Genomic DNA, 22,022 nt, shown 5'->3' on the forward strand with positions numbered 1-22,022 from the left:
TTATTAAATTATTTATTTTAAGCATTTATGTTAACCCTCCTGTATTAATTCATATTTTCCAAAAATTAATATCTAATATCTATTTTCTCTCTCTACACATAGGCATGGACACACACTTGTCTAGATCTCTTTACTTTAGGCAAACATGTAGAATCTCTACTTGTGTATAGTGTAGTGTTAAATTTAAATCTTAAAATACTCTAGAAAACAGTGTGTGGAATTTTGTATGTTGTTAAATTTGTTAATATTGATGACATATATAACCTTTATAAAAGGGTGATGAAATATAAACTGTACTGTTGTCTTTTGTGTCTATGTTTACCCTACTTAAGCTAATTCAATTTTCTAGTAAATTGATAGAGATTAATGTCTTTATAATTATGATATAAACTGATGTTATATACTTAGAAGGAGGTATTAGTAGTAAAATATCTTTAAAAATCATAGCAGAACAGTGTCATGATGAGATTGTTCACTGTCCTCCTTTGCACCAAGTCAGTTTTTGTAATTGATAGTACCTAGACGAAAACATCTCTGTTCATAGATTGGGAAATGAAAACAAATTTATAGTAACACTTTACAAGTGTTCCCTAAGTAGAAGTCATCCATGTTTTTGTTCTGAAATGTTTAAAGATATACAAAAGTTTATGTTTGGATATACATGAACAGTTATATGTTGCTTCTTTGAGTATGTTATTATTATTGTATGTGTTTATATGTGTAGGCACTTGTGTGCTCTAGTGCACATGTGGAGACTAGAGGACAGGCTTGTGGAGTTGGCTCTTTCCATCTTTATGTGGGTTCCAGAGATTGAACTCAGGTTTTCAGCCTTGAGTGGCAACCTTTGCCCATTTAGCCCTGTCACCTGACCATAAGTTAATTTTGAAATGCTTAAGAGGACATGGGTTCATGAGGGTTTGAATAATTAATCAGACATTTTAAGTCATATTTAATTTTTTTCATTTTCTTATTTAAAAACAACAAAAAAATCCCATTTTCTCTAGTAGAAATTGGTAAAACACAGAAAATGTAATTTTCTTTTGGTGCTAGATGTAAGGATACAGGCATTATTCTGGCCTGCCCCTGTCATCTGACAGAATGCACTCAGGCAGTACCCTGGTTAGCCCAGGTGCAAAGGACCCTTTTAAAGAAAGACCTCTGCCCAGTTACTCCTTTCCCGCTCCTCTTTCCTGCTCTCTTTCCCTGCTGTTCTGGAGCAGACAGGACTTCTCCTGTCTCCCTCTTCTCTTCTGTCCTCTCTCTCTCTCTCTGTCTCTTTACCTCTTTCCTCCCCCCTTCCCTCTATTTCTAATAAAACTTTTCACTTAAGCTCTGTCTGCCTGGCATGTTTGTCCCCTGCCTTGGTCACCATCATCTGCCATGGAATCTGCCAAGGTTCCCCTCACAATGTATCCTAACCCAAGATGTAGCTCATAAGTTTATAAAAATGGTTTCTTTGCAACAGTTCATTTGCCTACAAAATGTATTATTTTTCCTTTAGAAACATCTTTGCTTTTCTTTTTTTAAAATTTAGAAAAAATATTTTGATTTTACATATCAATCCTAACTCTATCTCCTTCCCATGCTCCTTCCCCCCCCACCCCCTATCCTCTGTCCCATTCCCCACCCACTCCCCAGGGAGGGTGAGGTCTACCAGGAGGGATCATCAAAATCTGTCATTTGGGATAGGGCCTAGGCCCTCTCTCATGTCTCTAGGCTAAGGGAGTATATATAGCTCCTTGTGAAATGTGCTCCCAAAATCCTTTTCTGCACCAGGGATACATCCTGGTTCCACTGTCAGAGGTCCCTTAGACTGCCCAGACCTTCTAAGTGAGACCCACGTTAAGGGGGTCTGGGTCAGTCCTATGCTGGTTTCCCAGCTATCTGTCTGGGGTCTATGAGCTCCCCCCTTGTTCAGGTCAGCTGTCTCTGTGTGTTTCTGCAGCCTGGTTTTGACCCCTTTACTCATTACTTTTCCCGGTCTGCAAATAGTTCAACTCAGTGTTTAGCTGTGGGTGTCTGCTTCTGCTTCCATCAGCTACTCTCCTTTACCATTCTGTGGGGGGCCATGTATGTCTCTCTTAGGGTCCTCCTTGTTTCCTAGCTTCTCTGGCTGTGTGGATTATAGGATGATGATCCTTTGCTACATGTTTAAAATCCATATATGAGTGAGTACATATCATGTTCATCTTTTTGTGACTGGGTTACCTCACTCAGGATGATTTCTTCTAGTTCCATCTATTTGCCTAGGAATTTTGAATTTCAAGATTACATTGTTACATTTTTTTTGGGGGGGGTTGGTTTGGTTTTTGTTTGTTTGTTTGTTTTTCCACTGAGTAGTACTCCAGTGTGTAAATGTACCATGTAGAAACATCTTTTTCATTTGACTCTGGAAGTCTCATCTTTCAGTTAAAATTCCTTGAGGTCATGAGAAAACACTGTGCATTGATTGCTTGACCCTTTCTAAGATTCTGTGTGTAATTCACACTTAATTGTCTTAGTGATGAGTTTCTTAGTTTTCTTTTTATTGTGGATACTGTGTAAGTTTCCCTGAAAGGTCATGAAGAGTATGTGTGATACCAAAATTAGTTTTGACTGCTGGGCTGGAACCTTCTTGAGAATAGTTTATCCTAGATTTGGTGTTCATGCTTTACACATGCTCCCAGCCTTAGGCTTGTGAGTGTGCATTTAATGTGATATTAGTCCATTAATGCTTTAGATCTGACTGTTGGAAATTCCCCTTTCTAATAGCTTCAAGCAGACAGGATCAATTAGTAGTAAATAGGATATAATATTTTTTAAATTCGTAGAATATATTAAAATTCTTACCAAAGTCCTAGAAAAATTAAGACTCCTTTTAACCCACAGCTCACATTTGACATTACTTTATCATATTTGCTTTAGATGTGGGTCTAGTTCTCTCCCTTTCTATTGGAAATAAAATGATCTTGGAGCCACACTGGCCTCATTTCTTCTGTATTCTTTAGTTTTTTGAACAGGACTCATTTTTGCCTTAAATTCTAACTATGCTATCCATGCATATTCTTATGCTATATTTGCAATGTAGGGTATTTTAAATCGGAATCACTTAGTTGATTTATCTATACTCATCTCTGTCATTTTACTCATTTAAAACGCTATATGTTTTTATGACTATCAGTTAATTTATTCACTACCTTATTGGTAAAGTTATCCACAGTTGTTTATTATTATTATCATCATCATCATCATCACCATACAATAGAATGCTTCTATGTACTTCTCAGTGCATATGTATGAGGATTTGTGTATGGATTATTCCTATTATAACTGTTATGTGGAATATGCCTCTTTGAGGTTACTAAATACTGCCAGCTTGTCTTCCCAAATTGGTCGTATAAGTCTGTACTTACATTCAGGCACATGTAGTAATTCTTACATTACCATATTTTATTTTGATCTTAGTCTGCCTTCAATTCTTACCAAGAATTGATAATTATTGCTGTGCCCATAATCTTAGCCTGTTAGAAGTATTTTTAGAAGATGTGCATCTCTCATATTGTTTTCATACTAATACTTTGCTGGTCACAAAGAATATGAGTATCTTTTCATGGCATCTGTTTTAACTCTGTGTTATATGTTTTGTCAGACTTTCAGAGTGGTCATATATCAGTCTTAATGGTTTTGATTATATAGTATATCAAATAAAATAAAATTTATATCCTTTTTCTGAAAAGATAAAAACTTATAGTTTGTTCTAACAGTTATTATTTTTCATATTCAAGTATTAGTATAGAACAATCTAAACTTATTCTTGTCTTCATTATACATGCAGCTTGAAGATGTCTGAGGTAATTTCAGTTCTTTTTTTTTTTAATACAATACCTGTAATTAAAATGTCAAAAATTTCAAAAATTTTTGCTTGAATCTACATATTGACCTATCTTTTTTTGATAGAACATGAACTCTGATTCTTTAACATTAGAGTGTTGGCAATGCTGACTTGTTTCTGGAACATCATACTCAAGGTGCAGTAATTGCGTTTGGTCCTTCTTCACAGACTGGCTGGGACAGTTCTGCTCCTACAAGATTAGGCTTTTTCTTTTCTTTTTCTGTCTTTCTTTTTTAAAATCATTTTTAAATTGTTTGATTCTTAAGCAAATGGTTGTTACTGTTGTAATCTAGTAACAAAGTTGTATTTAAAACACTTTATATAGAGTCCACATAACGGATTTTACAAATCCGTTGCTTTGTCTGCTTCTGTACATTTCTTTTCTGGCTCCAGTGTTCCTGGACTTTAACTCGGAAGATCTTTATTTTCCTTTCTTTTTGAAACATAACAGACAGGGCGTTGTGGCATCCGCGTTAGAAATGGGTGATTTTCCGTATGGTCCCCGTCTTCCTGCTGGGCTGATAATGTTGTGATGTATTTTCCCTTTGCCCTGATGAGAGGTCTGCTGCTGCTGCTCTGACATGTTCATTTGGATGAGTAATTATAACGTGCACAGTGTCAAGCTGAAGATGGTAGGTTCTGTGCGTCATGACAAGCCCAGTAGCCAGTGCAGGTGTCTCACAGCATGATCAGCAACAGCCAGTGTATTCTGGCTCAGAGGGGACGTTTAGAGTCATAAGAATCAGCGGCAAGGGCAAGGCTGCTGCTGCTATTGCTGCAGTGCTGTGTGCCAGAGAAACAGTGTCTGGGTCTCCTCGGATGCTCATCGTGTTTACTCAGTAAAGCTTCCTTGCAGTCTTCAGTATACAATGTAAGAAGTACTAGTGATTTTATCTGCCTCATACCCCGTGTGCTGTGAAGTATATTACCTGTAAGATTTCTACACACAGGCCATATATGTCAATATTGTCAACTGATAGAGTTGAGTGTGCTCATGTCAGATTTTTAGGACAAAAATGAAAGTTATTTTGTCCAGGTCACGGACCAATCAAAAGTATCTGTTTTCTACCTGAAAATTAAGGGGAAGTAGCCTTGCCACGGACAGTTGGAATATTTAGATTTGATCAGATACAATGAGCAGTGGCCTGTGTATTTCCTGCCATGGGGAAATCTGATCCTCCTGGGACAGTGCCATGCATGAAGAGTGACACTAGCAATGGAGCCTCTGGCAGGCGACTTCTGATGACTGAAGAGTGTAATTAAAGGCAGAGTCCCATTGAACAGCAGGGAGCAGTCTTTTCCTCAGAGCTACAGACCTGCAATTGGGCATCCTTACTTCACTTCGGTTTACACTTCGCCATTGTTTTGATTTTTTTTTTTTTTTTAAGACAGGCTGCACAGGGTAGCCAAGGCTGTCTTGCAACTCTAAGCAGTCCTGAAACTTAGTGCAGTCCTTCCTTGGTCTCCTGAGTATAGGTTGTCAGGCAGTGGTGAGCTTCTACACTTGGCCCTTAAACTGTATAATTTTACACAAGTTTTTTGGCTGCCTTCTGCCTCAGTTCTTCTTCACAGATGTTCAGGGAAATACATTTCCTTACTTACAGAATCACAACCTCAGCAGGGCACACAGAGTACTCCTATCTGGGTGTAAGAAAGCCATTGGAGTTCTAAGCCATTAAGGCTTGTGTTCCTTTTGGCATTCCTTTGTTGCCTTGCTCAGAAAATTCATAGAACCAGGGTTTGCTTTATTCATAAATTAGTAAGTTACATATACTTTTGCTTTCTTGGCATATTACTTTTGTCATTGGTAGTATAAAAAATAGAAGACAAAGGCAAAGAAGCCATTTTTTAAAACTCTGTAACATGATGGAAAAAGTGCTGTGAAAGAAAGGGTCACGGAGTCTGTTGGGATCAGTTGCCTGTTAGCTGCCTTTTTTCTTTTCTTTTTCAATAATGTTTTCAAATAAGAAAATAAAGCAAGTAAGAAAATCATAGTCACATGGTACATATACCATATGAAACTATGCCTTGCCATTTCTAAAATACCAGTAATAAAATATACATTTCAAACAATCTTTAGGATCATGGCAGTATTCTTCATAATTGGGTTTGCATATGTCCGTGGAATGAGTACTTTGTGTGGACAGTCACCTCTTAACTAACCTGTTTGCTTCATTAGGTCCCGATAGCAGTGGCTTCTTTTCTTAATTCAGGCGTTCTGTATTTCTGTTTAATTTTCCCCTTAGTAGCTAAATATTTGTGTTGCAGTTGTAAATGCAGCTCTGTCATTTCATCTTATACATTGTGGTAACCTATTACTTTAATTGTCTGCCACAATAAAAGTTACACTCAAACATAGTTTCATTTTTTTTTTTTTTCCATTTTAGGTAAAGTGGCACTTCCTACCTTCTTTTCCACTTACTTCATTTTCTCAGCGTCAACCACTTTACGCTATTAGTATATCCTTTTAGTACTTGTGTCACTCAGTTTTCCTATCACTGGAATGGAGAATACCTGAGATCATTTTTGTTTTGACTTAAGTTTGGTGAACAAGAGTCCGTACTGCAGTGGGATCCCTTGTTCTAGGTATCTAGTATACCTAGATGTCTGGTGCAGATGTAGCTCATTTTGTTGCAATATGTGGCTAAGCAAAATGAGAAAAAGAAGGGTCCTGGGAAGTAACTCTGTTGACTTAGTGACTCTTGTTGGCCTAAGACCTTTCCCCAGATCCAGCCTCTTTAGAATGTCCATTGCTGGGCAGTGCCACCATAATGAAGAACATCACTAAAGCCTTTAATACATACACCTTTGAGGGAACATTTGGCATTCAAGCAGTAGGTAACTTTAGTGGACAGATGGATGGATACGTTTGACTCTCAGTTACTTTTATAATAGGGAAAAGATATGACTGTAATTGCTGTTGATTTCCAGGATTATCAAAGTTAGCTCAAGTTTTGTAGAAAAACTGGGACCAGTACACAGGAGATACTCTGGCAGTAAAAAAAGCTTTCTGTGAATGAAAGACACCCAGAGACTTGCGTAATGGGACAAGCGTTTATCAGATGCCCTACCTCCCAACCTAAGGCATATTTGAAATGATCTACCTACACCTGTTAGTAAGTGGGACTGAGTTATAGATCTTCATAGTAACCTCTATACTTAATCTTTCAGGGCCAGAGTAGCATAGGAAAAGAGAAAACAACTCTAAAAGGCTAGATCGAATCCTGTCTGGGTACGCTATGTATAGTGTTGTATGTTTGTCATATGACTACGTATGACAAAAATTGGGATTATGAACAAAAGTCCTTTTGAATTGTAAAAGTGTAGCACAAATGCAAAACATTTTACCTTAGTGAACTCTTATCATAGAGCTCAGAGGAAAAATGTCTGCATGCTTTATATGTGTGTATACCTTATATGTTGTTACATTTACCTTAAAGCTTCTCAAGGCCTCAGGAATTGTGTGATGTTCCATACAACACATGGATGAGTAAGGAGAAATGCCTCAATCTCAGTATGCTGTGTAGCTGGGAAAAATGACTAAACAAATGGACAAAAAAAATGAATGTCTTGTTTTTTATTGGCTAACATATTGCTTTATTTAAACTAATATTTAAATTTTACCTTAAATTGATAAAACATTCATGCATAACAAGTACTTCAAGTAAAAGGAAAAATATGTCAAAAATGTTTTTAAATGTTTTACTCTTGGATTAAGATTATTTTAGCTAATATCAATGAGGTACACACATAATATTAACATTCTTTACCATCTTTCTGGTATGTTCTTATGATATACCTATTTGGTCTTGAATTAGTTTTTAGTAGACATACAAAATAGTACTGTTTCTCATAATGGTGTTTTCATGTGTGCGTATCATTGTACTTTACTCATATTGCTGCCCCACCCCACCTCACTAGTCTACTCTTTCCCTCCACCAAGGACTAACGTGGAATGGGTGGGTATTAGTGTAGTTATGCATGGGAGTATTTGCATCTTGTAAAGCATTCTTTGGGGACTTGCTGCCAAATCCTGTGACCTGGACCTGAGTTCAATCTCCAGGACTCACATAAAGGAGAAAACCGACTCACATGAGGTATCCTCTGACCCCCACCTGTGCATTGTAGCATTTGCAAACATACACTAAGTGTGTTGTATGTTTTTTTTTGTTGTTGTTGTTTGTTTTTTGTTTTTGTTTTTTCCTGAAAGCACCTTAATACATCCTTTTGGAAAATAAATATTCAGTTTGAAGATAAAAATCTAGCATGTAGAAAACAATAGAAATCAGTTATCAAATGTGTGAGACATCAGTTCTTTCTGCCAGGAAATACCTTCCCTCACATTTTTTTTTTCTTTTTTCTTTTTTTCTTTATTTTATATAACCAAGTCCACTTAAATGAAAACAAACATTTATAGACAATATTTGGGAATTTGGGCATCGTTTTTTCCAAACTACTTCCTGCTGGTAAGGGGCACTGTCATGGGGGATTCGAAGAAGATTCAGAAATCCTGGCTGTAGTCTGCAAGGCTGCTTTGTCCAGCTGTTTTGAATGTAGGATCACCTGGTACTCTGTTTCAGGCGGTCTGGCTTGATCAAACCACATTAGTCTGGAAGGAATCAACAGCTTTTCATTTTCTGTGGAAACAAAAATAGAAATCCTTTTCCCCAGTAACTTGTCCTTGAACTTAAACTTGGAGTCAAAGCATTTTTTTAATTTATTATTTCACATGTCCATTTCAGTTCCCTCTCCCTCCCTCCCTCCCTCTCTCCCTCCCTCCCTTCCTTCCTCCCTTTTACCCTCTCTGCCCTCTCACATGCACTCTAACCACCCTCCCTTCCCATCCTCCCACCCCAATTCCATATGTAGGGGAATGCCATCCAGTTGGGGGCATGTAGGTCTGACAGGTCATGTGAAGTAGGGACTAGGGCTTCTCTTCTGTCTCTAGATTAAGTCAGTTATCCCTCCATGGGGTATGTGTTCCCAAAGTCCTTTTGTACTCAAGGGATACATCCTGGCTCCACTGTCTGAGGTCCCTTAGACTGCTCAGTCCTTCTGGCTGAGACCCATATTGAGGGGGGCCTGAGTCAGCCCCATGCTGGCTTCCCAGCTATCAGTCTGGTGGCCTGTTAGCTCCTCCTTGTTCAGGTAAGCTGTCTCTAAGTGTTTCTCCCACCTGGTCTTGTCCTCTCCATCTGCATCTGAGTTCTACTTCCACTCAGTATGTATAGGTGTTTGCTCCTGTTTCCAACAGTCAGTAGTTGAGGGCTCCATGGATAAGTTAGTTGTTGGTATCACTATCCGGGAAGGGCATTTATGGTAGCCTTTCCACAGAAGCTCAAACAGTTAGTGGGCGGCAATCTTGTAGTTCTCTAGACCTTTCTATGTGTTTAATTTTACCTTCAAACCAATATTGGCTCCCTCTTTTATGTTCTCTCTCTCTATCTCTCTCTCTTTCCTGTCTTCTATTCCTAACCAGGCTCAATCTTCCTGGTCTCACATGTTTTTCTTTCCTCCCCTCATTTTCTCCTACTCCTCTCTCCATTCACTGCTCCCCCCCCCCCTGCTTCCCATGAGTTCTGGGGGACTTGTGAGGGACTTTATTCATATATATTCATATTTATCTCTTAGAATACAGCTTGTATCCTAGTTCCTCTGGTGGTGTGAATTATAGGCTGGTGATCCTTTGCTCTAGGTCTAAAATCCATACTGTGTGTGAGTACATACTGTGTTCCTCTTTTTGTGACTGGGTTACCTCATTCAGGATGGTTTCTTCAAGTGCCATCCACTTGCCTGCGAATTTCAAGATATCATTATTTTTTTCTGCAGAGTAGTATTCTATTGTGTAGATGTGCCACATCTTCATTAATCATTCTCCAATTACAGGGCATCTAGGTTGCTTCCAGGTTCTTGCTATTACAAATAGTGCTGCTATGAACATAGTTGAACCGATGTCTTTGTTGCATGGATGTGAATCCTTTGGGTATATGCCTAAGAGGGGGATTGCCGGGTCCTGTGGTAAACTAATTCCCATTTTTCTGAGGAACCGCCATACTGATCTCCAAAATAGCTGTATGAGTTTGCACTCCCACCAGCAGTGGAGGAGTGTTCCCCTTTCTCCACATCCTCTCCAACATGAGTCATCATTGGTGTTTCTAATTTTAGCCATTCTGGCAGGAGTAAGATGGTATCTCAAAGTTGTTTTGATTTGCTTTTCCCTGATAGCTAAGGATGTGGAGCATTTTCTTAAGTGTCTTTCAACCTTTTTCATTTCCTCTATTGCGGGTTCTGTACCCCATTTTTTAATAGGGGTATTTGGTGTTTTGTTGACTAGTTTCTTGAGTTCTTTGTATATTTTGAAGATCAGCCCTTTGTCGGATATAGGATTGGTGAAAATCTTTTCCCAGTCTGTGTGCTGCCCTTTGGTCTTGTCCACTGTGTCCTTTGCCTTACAGAAGCTTCTAAGTTTGAAGAGGTCCCATTTATTAATTGTTTCTCTCAGTGTCTGTGCCCCAGGAGTTATGTTCAGGAAGCGGTACCTCCTACTTTCTCTTCTAAGAGGTTCAATGTGGCTGGATTGATGTTGAGGTCTTTGATCCATTTGGACTTGAGTTTTGTGCATGGTGACAGACATGGGTCTATCTGCAGGGTTCTACATACCCTCATCCAATTGTGCCAGCACTATTTGTTGAAGATGCTGTCCGTGCCCCATTGTATATTTTTAGCTGTTTTGTCAAAAATCAGGTGTTCATAGTTTTGTGGGTTAATATCAGGATTTTCAATTCTATTCCATTGGTCTACCTGTCTATTTTTATGCTAATACCAGGCTGTTTTCAGAACTATGGCTCTGTAGTAGAGCTTAAAGTCAGGAATGGTAATGCCTCCTGAAGTTCTTTTATTGTGTAGGGTTGTTTTGGCTATCCTGGGTCTTTTGTTTTCCATATAAAGTTGATTATTATCCTTTTAAGGTCGGTGAAGAATTGTGGTGGGATTTTAATGGGGATTGCATTGAGTCTGTAGATTGCTTTTGGCAAGATTGCCATTTTTACTATGTTTATCCTACCTATCCAAGAGCATGGGTGATCTTTCCATTTTCTTGTATCTTCTTTAATTTCTTTCTTTAGAACCACAAAGTTCGTATTATATAGGTCTTTTACTTGTTTGGTAAGCGTTACACCAAGATACTTTATGTTGCTTGTGGCTATTATAAAGGGTGATGTTTCTCTGATTTCTTTCTCTGTCTTTTTGTCGTCTGAAAAAACTAGGGGTACTGATTTTTTTGAGTTTATCTTGTATCCTGCTAGTTTGCTGAAGGTGTTTATCAGCTGTAGGAGTTCCCTGGTAGAGTTTATTGGGTTGCTTATGTAAACTATCATATCATCTGCAAATAGAGACAGTTTGACTTCTTCCTTTCCAATTTGGATCCCCTTGATCTCCTTTTGTTGTCTTATAGCATTAGCTAGAACTTCCAGTACAATATTGAAGAGATATGGAGAGAGAGGGCAGCCTTTTCTTGTTCCTGATTTTAGAGGAATTGGCTTAAGTTTCTCTCCATTCAGTTTGATATTGGCAGTTGGTTTGCTGTTTATTGCTCTTATTATGTTTAGGTATGTTCCTGTTATCCCTGACCTCTCCAAGACCTTTATCATGAAAGGGTGTTTGTAAGGAGTACGGTTTTTCCGCCTGCCGCCGCCCTGTGTTGTCCCGCTGCTGCGCCAGCCCCAAATAACACACAGAGACTCTGTATTTGATACAATACTGTTGGCCAGGTTACTTGTTTCTTATCGGCTAGCTCTGCCTTAATTATTAACCCATTTCTGCTGATCTATGTATTTCTCTTACCGGGGAGCCGGCGGGATACAGCTTTCTCCAGACTCTCCATCTTGGCTCCTCCTTACTACTTCCTATTTCCTCCTTGTCTCCTAGTCCCTCCTATCTTCCTTTCCTATTGGCCAACAGTGCTTTATTTATTAACCAGTATGAGAATCATATACAGAATGACATCTCCCATCATCTCCTCTTTTCTGTCTAAATAAAAAGAAGGGTTTTAACCTTAACATAGCAAAATATATCACATAACAGTTATCAAATAAGAGTCACAGTTAACACTATTTAGTCCATTAACATTTATTAAGATTTAAGAAACTATTCCATCATCTATTTCATCTTTGTGAGTCTAAAGTCTAAGTAACTTATCTTTAAGCTTAACTAAGGAAAACTATAACCATAACTATCTGTCTTTAACTCCATCAAAGACCACAGAAGGATAATATATAAGCTCTAGAAATGACAGAGACAACTCACTGCCTGGTCACCCGAAGTTCTTTTGTAATCTTCCATCTTCAGCCCATAGGCCATAGTGTGTCTGGCAGACTCTTCAGCAAAGCAGGAAACTTTAAACTGTCATCTTGACAGTTTGTCAGTCACTTTTTTCTGTGTCCTGCAGACTGTCTGGCAGACTCTTCCATGAAGCAGAACTCTGTAGCAATGTCCATCTTGAATCAGCAGTCACTTTTCTGTGGGTCCTGCATGTCCAGTTTAAATAGCACAAAGTCAAACACTCCAGACAAGAGCAGTATCTTGTACAAATGGCTAGTCTTGCCACATTGGAAGCAAACTCCATTACGAGTTTCTTCAATGTCCATCTTCCTTTCTGACGCAGGTGATGTTGCCAGGAGCAATTGTGCCTCATTGTCAAGAAAAACCCTAAACCATTTTAAATGCCATTTTCTGTAGGTCTTTGAAAGGTTTGAAGAATTCCTATCTATCTCAAATACATCTCTGCATATCTAGAAAACCTAACTCACCTAGCTATAAGTTTTGACTATTGTAGGTAACTATCTAAAATCTGTACTAAAATATACATTACATTTCTAAATGAGCTATATAAACACAACATCTAAACAAGAGGAGAAATATACTTAATCACAAAATTGACCTTAAATGGTATCAATAAACGAAAATCCATTCCAAAACAAAGTATTCATATCTATACCATAATTCCCTTTTTACCTTTAAAAAGAACTGGCTGTGATCATTAACCATTTATAACCAAGTCCATTTAAATGAAATCAAACATTTGTAAACAATATTTGGGAATTTGGGCGTCGTTCTTTCCAAACTACTTCCTGCTGACAGGGGGCGCTGTCATGGGGATCCTAAGAAGTTGCAGAAATCTTGGCTGTAGTCTGCGAGGCTGCTTTGTCCAGCTGTTTTGAATGTAGGATCACCTGGTACTCTGTTTCAGGGGGTCTGGCTTGATCAAACCACATTAGTCTGGAAGGAATCCACAGCTTTTTATTATCTGTGGAAACAAAAATAGAAATCCTTTTCCCCAGTAACTTGTCCTTGAACTTAAATGTTTGAGTCAAAGCATTTTTAAAATATATAAATTGAATTAATCCAGCAGTATTTCCTTCAACAGTTGTTGTTTCCTCAGCAGTCAAATGATATAAAGACAATATAATTCCATACAGTAACCAGATTCTCTCTGAGCTTTTCATCTTTATGTGGCTTTATTATTACTCTGTTTCTTTTACTTTTTATTTTTTGAGACAGAGCTTCTCCTTGTAACTGTTATCTGCCCTGGAATTTACTCTGCATACCAGGTTTACTTTGCAAATCACTGAGATCTGCTTGCCTCTGTCTCCTGAGTGCTGGGATTAAAGGCGTGTGCTACAACACCCAGTTCCTCTTTGTCTCTTTAAAACCATTTTATTTTTGTCTCCCAAGCCTATGTATTTTTTTAAAACACACTGTAAACTTTTAGCACCTTTTCTTAATGTGAATCTGTCTCTACTGTAAATCTTTATCTTTTTCTGGCCATGAGTCTTTATCTGTTAAACAACAACATTGTTAAAATGAAAGTCTTTGTTTCTGCCGCGGTTTACCAAAGATGGTGGCGGGTACTTTAACCGCCAGCACTGAGAGCTGTGCTCACCACCTTGGTCTGCGCTGCCACCCAGAAAGCATGCTGCCGGCTTGGAGATGTGGTCACTGCCATTGCCATCTCTCATACACACCAATAAATTGTTAGCAGAGTTTCTTGAAAGCCTTGCGGTTTTTTGCTGAGTCAGGAATCTTACCTTAAAGGATCCATGCGAATATCTGCTTGTCTCTAGCAAAGCAGAGTTCAACTGAGAAAAATGCTGATACCAAGAAACCTTGCTTGTCTCTGTTCTGTTGCTTCTAAAACCCTTTTTTAAGCTTTTGTTAAATTTTAAGTGGAAGTTCTTATTAACCACGTGGGCTCCATTTGTAATGGGTACGGTTTTTCTGCCTGCCGCCTCTGGTCTTGTCATGCTGCCACACCAGCCCCAAATAACACACAGAAACTCTGTATTTGATTCAATGCTGTTGGCCCTGTTACTTGTTTCTTATCGGCTAGCTCTGCCTTAATTATTAACCCATTTCTGCTGATCTATGTATTTCTCTTACCGGGGAGCCGGCGGCATACTGCTTTCTCCAGAGTCTCCATCTTGACTCCCCTTACTACTTCCTATTTCCTCCTTGTCTCCTAGTCCCTCCTATCTTCCTTTCCTATTGGCCAACAGTGCTTTATTATTAACCAGTATGAGAAACATATACAGCATGACATCTCCCATCAGGTGTTGAATTTTGTGGAAGGCTTTTTCCGCATCTAGGGAGATAATCATATGGTTTTTCTTTTTCTGTTTGTTTATATGGTGGATCACGTTGATAGATTTTCATATGTTAAACCATCCCTGCATTCCAGGGATGAAGCCTCCTTGGTCATGGTGGATGATTTCTCTGATGTATTCTTGAATTCGGTTTGCCAGTATTTTATTGAGTATTTTTGCATTGATGTTCATCAGGGATATTGGTCTGTAGTTTTCTTTCTTAGTTGTGTCTTTGGGAGGCTTGGGTACCAAGGTTATTGTGGCCTCATAAAAAGAGTTTGGCAATAAACTTTCTATTTCTATCTTGTGGAACAGTTTGAGGAGTATTGGTATTAGGTCTTCCTTGAATGTCTGGTAGAATTCTGCATTGAATCCATCTGGTCCTGGATTTTTTTTTGGTTGGAAGTCTTTCGATGACTGCTTCTATTTCATTGTAGGTTATAGGTCTATTTAAGTTGTTTGTCTGTGTATGATTATCTAGAAATTTGTCCATTTCCTTTGAATTTTCAAATTTTGTGGAGTACAGATTTTCAAAGTATGACCTAAAAATTGTCTGGATTTCCTGTGTCCATTGTTATGTTCCATTTTTTTTTTTCTGATTTTGTTAATTTGTTAATTTTGCTAATTTTGTTAATTTGCATGTTCTCTCTATGCTTTTTCATTAATTTGGATAAAGGTTTGTCTATCTTGTTGATTTTCTTCAAAAACCAACTCTTCGTTGCATTGATTTTTTTGTATTGTTTTCCTGGTTTCTATTTTGTTGATTTCAGCCCTCAAGTTGATTATTTCCTGGTGTCTACTCCTACGGGGTGAATTCACTTCTCTCTGTTCTAAGGCTTTCAGTTGCGCTGCTAATTCTCTTATGTGACTATCTTCTGTTTTCTTCATATGGGCACCTAGTGCAATGAACTTCCCTCGTAGCACTGCTTTCAAGGTGTCCCATAAGTTCGGGTATGTTGTGTCCTCATTCTCGTTGAATATTAGAAAGTCCTTAATTTCTATCTTTATTTCTTCTTTGATCCAGGAGTGGTGCAATTGCACATTGCTAAGTTTCCATGAGTTTGCAGGTTTTCTGCTATTTGTGTTGTTGTTGAATTCCACTTTAAAGCATTGTGGTCCGATAAGATACGGGGACTATTCCTATTCTCTTGTATCTGTTGTGGTTTGTTATGCCTGCTAGTATGTGGTCGATTTTAGAGAAGGTTCCATGTGGAGCAGAGAAGAAGGTATATTCTTTTGTCTTTGGATGGAATGTTCTATAGATGTCTGTTAACACCAGTTGAGACATAACTTCTGTTAATTCTTTTGTTTCTTTGTTGAGTTTCTGATTTGTGGTCCTGTCTAGTGTTGAGAGTGGTGTATTGAATCTCCCACTATAAGTGTGTGAGGTTTTATATGAGCTTTGAGTTTTAGTAGTGTTTCTTTTACGAATGTGGGTGATTTTGTATTAGGGGCATAGATGTTCAGAACTGAGACTTTGTGTTGATGGATTTCTCCTGTGATGAATATGAAATGACCGCCTTCATCTCTTTTGATTAATTTTGAAGTCTAACTTGTTAGATATTAGTATAGCCACGCCTGCTTGCTTCTTGGTTCCATTTGATTGGAAAATCTTTTCCCAACCCTTTACCCTGAGGTAATGTCTATCTTTGAAGCTTAGATGTGTTTCTTGTATGCAGCAGAAGGATGGATTCTGTCTTCATATCCATTCTGTTAGCCTGTGTCTTTTTATAGATGAGTTAAGACCATTAATGTTGAGGGTGAGTAAGGACCATTGATAGTTGATGCTTGTTTGATTTAGGTTTGTTGTTGGCAGTGGTATTGTGAATATATTAGTTCTGCTTTACCCTTGGTTTCTGGTGTAGTTGGATTATCTGTTGCCTACATTTTTGGGGGCGTAGTTACCTTCCTTGGGTTGGAGTTTTCCTTCCTATAATTTCTGTAGGGCCGGTATTGTAGATATTTATTGGAAAAATCTGGTTTTGTCGTTAAATATCTTGTTCTCTCCATCTGTATTTCTTGAGAGTTTTGCTGTATATAGTAGCCTAGGCTGGCATCCATGTTCTCTTAATACTTGTCGAACATCTATCCAGGACCTTCTGGCCTTGAGGGTTTCTATGGAGAAGTCATGTGTAATTTTGATAGGTCTGTCTTTATATGTTACCTGTCCTTTTTCCTTCGCTGCTCTTAAAGCCTTTCTTTATTCTGTATGCTAGGTGTTTTGATTATTATATGTCGAGGGTTCTTTTTTCTTTTGTCCAGCCTATTTGGGTTTGGTATGCTTCTTTTACTTTTATGGGCATGTCCTTCTTCAGATTTGGAAAGTGTTCCTCCATGATTTTGTTGAATATGTTTTCGGCACCTTTGAGCTGGGCTTCCTCACCTTCCTCCATGCCTATTATTCTTAGGTTTGGCCTTTTCATGGTGTCCCACATTCCCTGGATGTTTTGTGTTAAGGATTTGTTGGATTTATGGTTTTCTTTGGTCGATGAATCTATTTCTTCTAATTTATCTTCTCTCTTCTATCTCTTGAATTTTGTTGGTTATGCTTCTGTCTGTAGTTCCCGATATTTTGCCCAGTTTTTCAATTTCCAGCATTCCTTTGTTTTGTGTTACCCTTATTTTCTCTATTTCAGTTTTCAAGTCTTGAACCGTTTCCTTCACCTGCTTAATTGTTTTTTCTTGGCTTTCTGTACTTTCCTTAAGGAATTTGTTCATTTCTTCCACTTTTTTGTTTCTTTTTTCCTCCATTTCTTTAAGGGATTTTCTCACATGTTCTTTGAGGGCCTCTATCATTTTTATGATGGTAATTTTTAAGTTGTTCCCTTCTGCTTCCTCTGCTTTGTTGTTGTGTTTTGTTCTAGTTGGTGTAGATTCCCTAGATTCTGATGGTTTCATGCTTGTCTTTCTGTTGTTAGGTGTTTTCTTGTATTGCCTTCTTCCCATAGCTTCTTCCAGTAGGTGTTGTTGGAGTCTCCCCTTCTCTCTATGGTACTTCTCAGGTGGGCTTATGTTGGTCAGACTGATTCGTGTGGTGAGCATTTTCAGGAAACACCTGAAGTCTTAAAGAGACGAGAACTGGGGTTACTTGCTGATTTCTTTTGGCTACCTCCCTTCCTCCCTCCCTAGCCACACTTAGCCATGTTGTTTCCTTCAGCTTCATAATGGTGTATTCCCCTTCTTTCCAGGGCTTTCAGGGTCAGGAAGTCTTGAGCCACTAGGGGGCTGGGTGTGGGAGAACACATCAGAGATTGTGAAATTTAACATGCCCACTCCCCATGGCAACCAATTGGTGGAGAGTGAAAACCAGCAAATAAAGGCTCCTGGGATGAGGTGGGGGTGATGAGACCTCCTTCATCTTTTCACAGTGTCTTTATTGCCACAAGAACATTTCAAAAGGATGCCTCCTATTTTGGTCAATCCTCCCGTTATTTCACCTTTCCCAGTCCCTCATTTCCATTCCTTATGTTCGTTGCTAACCATTTCCCCTACTTAGGGTTTGCTTTCTGGGGCTCCATAGGCTCAGAGGAATAGTCATTGTTATATGCTCTAGATAGTGATGCAGAAGGCAAGGGTACACACAACAAGGACATGTAAAAAGGCCAGAAGTTTGCCTTAAAAAGAATCTGGCTTCTCAGTTGTGTGATTTGTTTCTCAAGATTGAAGGAAACCCACATAACAGTATATGACTCTCTAAGAAATTTAGCCACCAGGATGTCTTTAAACTCGGTTCATAAAAAAGCAGGATCAGGCTTCTTTCAGATGATTTCCTTGGCTCTAGAATATTAAAACCTTCCTTACAGTCATTCATTTGACTTGTGATTATGTGTGGAAAGCTGGAAATCTTCCTGTGGCTTCTGTTTGAGTAACAGTGGGCTGGAGGAACAATCCATAGCTCTACTTTCACCCTGGTAATTTGTAGAGGTATTAATGTGTAAAAGTATTTCTACAGATTTCAGGAACAGGTGCTAGTCAGTTTGCTTGTACAGATTAGACTTCAGGACACATCATTTCCAGATGATGTTGTGATAGAAAACAAAGGACAAACTTTTTAAAAGTAGATCAAGTAATGGAATAAATGAAATCTTCATCTACCTTCCTACTCATTTGACTCATACTTCATAAGCTGTCATTTTAAAGTGTATTACCCTTCCTATCTTTTAAACCATGTGGTTGTCCTTCCTATACTCATTGCACTGGCTAGTTTTATGTCAACTTGACACAAACTATAGTCATCTGAGAGGAGGGAACCTCAATTGAGAAAATGCTTCCTCAAGATTGAACTGTAGAAAAGCCTGTAGGATATTTTCTTGACCAAGCCCATTGTGGGTGGTGCCATCCCTAGGCTGATGGTTCTGGGTTCTATGAGAAAGCAGGCTGAGCAAGCCAATGGGGAACAAGCCAGTAAGCAGGACACTCATGGCCTCTGCATCAGCTCCTGCCTTCAGGTCCCTGCCCTGTGTGAATTCCTTCCCTGACTTTATTCACTGGTGAATGGTGATGTTGAAGTGTACACCAACTAAACCTTTACTCCCTCAAGTTGCCTCTGGCCATGTTTTATCACAGCAATAGTACCTTAGATAAGACACACACACAATATAGAGTTAGCTACTCTAACTCTGAGTTACTGTTAACACCTCTTTCCTACCTCAACCCTACTCTCCATTAAAATAAATCTGTTTGTAGTTGGTGTACCTTTGATGTGTCCCTTCACTGAGAACACTTTCAAGTAGGTGGAATAGAATGTTCTTGGCAGCATTTCTTTTTACTTCTGGGTGTTCATCAACTTTCTCATAATACTTTATAATTGTCTTCCTCTCTTCCCCCTCTTCCTCTTCTTCTTCCTCCCTATCTATATATCCCTATGTCTATATATATGTATACACATATACATATATATCTGTAGTGGAAGATGCTGTTTATCATTAATTGCTCCCACCATAGTAAGCTTTTGCTGAAAGGCATCTGTTCATGTTTTGATTCTGAGATACATTTTACCTGTGTAAGTTTTGATTTAGGGGCCACGTAGCCACTTAGCCTTCTGTTTGTTGAGTCTGCACCCCCCCCCGTGTGTGTGTGTGTGTGTGTGTGTGTGTGTGTGTGTGTGTGTTAAACCATTAAAGTTGTTTGAGCAGATTCATAATGAATCTAAGATTGGTTATTTTGGAAAGGAATAAGGGCATGAATTAAGGTCCCATAGGATCTGCAAAATATTCACCTCTTCCCTGAGGCCCTGCCATAGAGTGTGACAAATAACAGGAGTGAGACCATGGCAGTAAGCTGTCTGTTGGAGGAAAAGTTGCTTTGGATAATTCAGATATTCCAGACACTTCATTGTTTTCTCATTTTGGAACTCTGAAACATTCGCTTCTTCTCTTACCATGAAGCTCTGCAGTTAGAGAAGTGACGCCTAAACTCAAAAGGTGATATTTTTGTTAGATCATGTTTGTTGATGTTAGGGAATTATTTCTTACCCATTTTATATTAATGTTTGTTCATTTCAATTTTACTGATGCTTTAAATAATCCTTTCAATATTAATGATATTAGTATTCATGATCTAATTGTTACTAATATTTTCCTATTTGATATTTTCTTTATGAGGACATATTTGGGGGGGTGAGACAGGGTTTCTCTATACTTCTTTGGAGGCTGTCCTGGAACTCACTCTGTAGACCAGGCTGGTCTCAAACTCACAGAGATCTGCCTGCCTCTACCTCTCAAGTGCTAGGATTAAAGGAGTGAGCCACTGACACCTGGCTAAGGATATAAAGTTCTTTAAGTTAAGAAAGAACTGTATGTCTTAAAATACTTGCTAGAAGACCTAGAACAAAGGATCAGCAGCCTATAATTCACACTACCAGAGGAACTAGGATACAAGGTGTATTCTAAGAGATTCATATAAAGTCCCTCACAGAAGTGGGAAGGGACAAGTCCCCCAGAGCTCAGGGGAAGTGGGGGGGGGTAGCAAATGGAGAGAGAAGTAGGAGAAAGTGAAGGGGAGGAGAGGAAAACACGTGCGATTAGGGAGAGACTAGGGAGATTGAAATCGGGTAGGAATAGAAGACAGGAGAGAGAAAGAGAGAGAGGGAGGGAGGGAGGAAGAACATAAAAGAGGGAGCCAATATTGGTTTGAAGAGAAAATTGAAACCAAAGAAAGGTCTAGAGAACTACAAGACTGCCACCCACTAACAGTTTGAGCTTCTGTGGAAAGGCTACCATAAATGCCCTTCCCAGATAGTGAGACCAACAGCTAACTCATCCATGGAGCCCTTATCTAATACCTGTTGGAAACAGGAGCAAACACCCATAACTAAACACTGAGTCGAACTAGATCCCAGATGCAGATGGAGAGGACAAGATCAGGCTACAGAAACATAGAAACAGCTGACCTGAACAAGGAGGAGCTGATGCCCCCCCCCCAGACTGATAGCTGGGAAGCCAGCATGGGGCTGACTCAGACGCCCTGAATATGGGTCTCAACCAGAAGGACTGAGCAGTCCAAGGGACCTCACACAGTGGAACCAGGATGTATCCCTGGTGCACAAAAGGACCATGGAGGGATAACTGCCTTAACCTAGAGACAGGAGAGAAGCCCTAGTCCCTACTTCACATGACCTGTCAGAGCTACATGCCCCCAACTGGATAGCATTCCCCTACATATGGAATTGGGGTGGGGGGATGGTTGGGGAGGGTAGTGAGGGTGCATGTGAGGGGGCAGAGAGGATAAAAGTGAGGGAGGGAGGAAGGGAGGGAGGGAGAGGGAACTGGGATCGACATGTAAAATAATAAATTAAATAAAGAAATACTTGCTAGAAAAGTGTAAGCACATACTATATACTAAGCAGTTGACATTTTGCATATATTATCCTCCTCGGAAGGATCTCTGTAGTGTAGAAGTTCTGTGGTGTGGTTGACTATACCCAAGAATGTTAAAGACTTGGTCTGCAGAGAAGTGCTGTTGGCAGGTGCAGGAACTGGTAGTCCATGGAAAGCCTGTAGGGTCCCTGGGCACACCTTTGTAGGGAATTGAAGGGCCTTGGTTTCTTCTTCTGTCTCCTTTTCTTCCAGGCAATTTGTGAGGCGTCTGCTCCTCTACATGTTTTCCCCAAAGTTGTATTGCTAATTGGCTCCTTCATCAGTTGGCCAAAGCAATGGGACTTTTCAGTTTGGGACTGGAAACTCCAAAACTGTGAGTTAAAGTAAACCTGTTTTCTCTTGGTAAGGAAAGCTAACTACCACATGAAGCTGAGATTGAATTGCTTGCTGAGAAAGATGTACTTAGAGATTATAGTGTAGGACTGGAGATTTGAGTGTAGTGCATGATCTTACCTGCCATACTCTATAGTGTCTTAGTATCTCTAATGTCTAAAATAGGATATAATGTTTAGTAGACTCAATATTTACTGTATTGGATAAGGAAGGGCATAATTCAGTTTCGTGGGTTTTACTTATTTAATTTTATATTGTATGTTATAGATGAAGGCTATATTGAATATGATTTCAAAGTGA

At 39.0% G+C, this 22,022-nt stretch overlaps 1 protein-coding gene across 2 annotated transcripts in view; it reads left to right on the forward strand.

Moving 5' to 3' along the window:
- Fancl (FA complementation group L) overlaps positions 1-22,022 on the forward strand; it is an 88,438-nt gene that overhangs the window by 44,180 nt on the left and 22,236 nt on the right. The window lies entirely within an intron of this gene.

Source organism: Phodopus roborovskii, unplaced genomic scaffold, assembly GCF_943737965.1.
Source record: "Phodopus roborovskii unplaced genomic scaffold, PHOROB, whole genome shotgun sequence".
Classification (NCBI taxonomy): domain Eukaryota; kingdom Metazoa; phylum Chordata; class Mammalia; order Rodentia; family Cricetidae; genus Phodopus; species Phodopus roborovskii.